This window comes from Choloepus didactylus (genome assembly GCF_015220235.1).
Source record: "Choloepus didactylus isolate mChoDid1 chromosome 13 unlocalized genomic scaffold, mChoDid1.pri SUPER_13_unloc1, whole genome shotgun sequence".
NCBI classification, from domain to species: domain Eukaryota; kingdom Metazoa; phylum Chordata; class Mammalia; order Pilosa; family Megalonychidae; genus Choloepus; species Choloepus didactylus.
The window spans coordinates 1,732,664-1,734,471 of NW_023637588.1; the positions used below are offsets into that span (position 1 = coordinate 1,732,664).

At 37.7% G+C, this 1,808-nt stretch overlaps 1 pseudogene; it reads left to right on the top strand.

Annotated features, from left to right (window-relative positions):
- Nucleotides 1–1,370, top strand: LOC119524808 (annotated as a pseudogene).
- Nucleotides 1,371–1,808: the final 438 nt, after the last annotated feature.

Sequence of the window (1,808 nt, forward strand, 5' to 3'; positions counted from 1 at the left end):
CATGGATTGGGAGACACTGGGCATGGATGAACAGAAGACTTTGCAGGTATCAGAAGTTAACATATCAAATATATCTGCCTGCTAAACTTGCATATAATTGTGCCTAAGTGTCTCCCCCTGAGTACCTCTTTTTTGCTCAGATGTAGCCCTCTCTCTCTTACTGAGCCACCTCAGCAGGTGAACTCACTGCCCTCTCCCCTATATGGGACCTGACTCCCATGAGTGTAAATCTCCCTGGCAATGCAGGATATAAGTCCTGGGGATGAATCTGGACCCAGCATCGTGGGATTGAGAATATCTTCTTGACCAAAAGGGGGATGCAGAATGAGACAAAATAGTTTCAGTGGCTGAGAGATTCCAAATGGAGTTGAGAGGTCACTCTGGTGGACATTCTTATGCAGTATATATGTAACACCTCTTAGGTTTTAATGTATTGGAACAGCTAGAAGTAAATACCTGAAACTACCAAACTCCAACCCAGTAGTCTGGACTCCTGAAGATGATTATATAATAATGTAGATTACAAGGGGTGACAGTGTGATTGTGAAAACCTTGTGGATCACACTCCCTTTAGTGTATGGATGGATGAATAGAAAAATGGGGATAAAAACTAGATGACAAACAGGGTGAGATGGGGGGATGGTTTGGGTGTTTTTTTTCACTTTTATTTTTTATTCTTATTGTGATTCTTTCTGATGTAAGGAAAATGTTCATAAATAGATCATGGTGATGAATGCATAACTACATGATCATACTGTGAACAGTTGATTGTATACCATGGATGATTGTATGGCATGTGAATATATTTCAATAAATCTGAATTTAAAAGAAAGAAATACATCTGCCCACATGCCCTGGTTCTGCCTGTAACATTGAATATGAATATGAGTATGCCTTCTTGGTTTGATATTGTTGGGCTTTCATCCAATTCACAGGAAGTTGGAACTGGAAACAAGCAGGCAGCAGAAAACATCAAATTTTTGATAGACCAAGAAGTGAAGAATGGAATTCCTTCTAACTGGATTATTTTGAGATTATTTTCCCAGGGAAGAGCCTTATCTTTATATACTGCTCTTACTACACAGCAGAAACCGGCCGGTGTTGTTGTACTCAGTTTCTGGCTTCCACTTCGAGATTCATTTCCACAGGGTCCTACCACTGGTGCTAATAAAGATATGACTATCATCCAGTGCCATGGAGATTGTGACCCCCTAATGTTTGGTACCCTTGCTATTGAAAAGCTAAGAACATTGGTGAATTGAACCAACATAACCTTCAAAATCTGTGGGGGCTTGATGCACAGTTCATGTCACCAGGAAATGATGGATATCAAGCAGTTCATTGATAAAGACTTACCATCAGTTGATTGACATCACTAAGAGGGCTTGGGTAGCAGTACATCAGCATCATTGTAGTAGAGTGGAAAATTTTAAATGTGCCCAATCCTGAAACTTCTTGTTTGCAGTGTTAGAATATTTTGCAAATATGTACCAATGATGAAAACTAAATGTGTCCTCATGGGAAATGTATGTTATTTTAAGTTTCTGTTGATGTATTTGTATAATGTGATCTGAGAGTAATACTAGTATTAAAATAGGTGAAGCAGCTGGTTTCTTTTTCCCAAATTAATTCAGAAAAATAATAAAATACTGCAAAAAATATTCATTACATCATTTGGAAGTTATTAATATGCTTAGAGAAAATTTGTTCAGATATAAATGAGTATTTAAGATATAAATGATTTAAGCACATCAAAACTTAGACTATGGATTTATTCCAAAACTGCCTAGTCACCATACAGTGGCTGT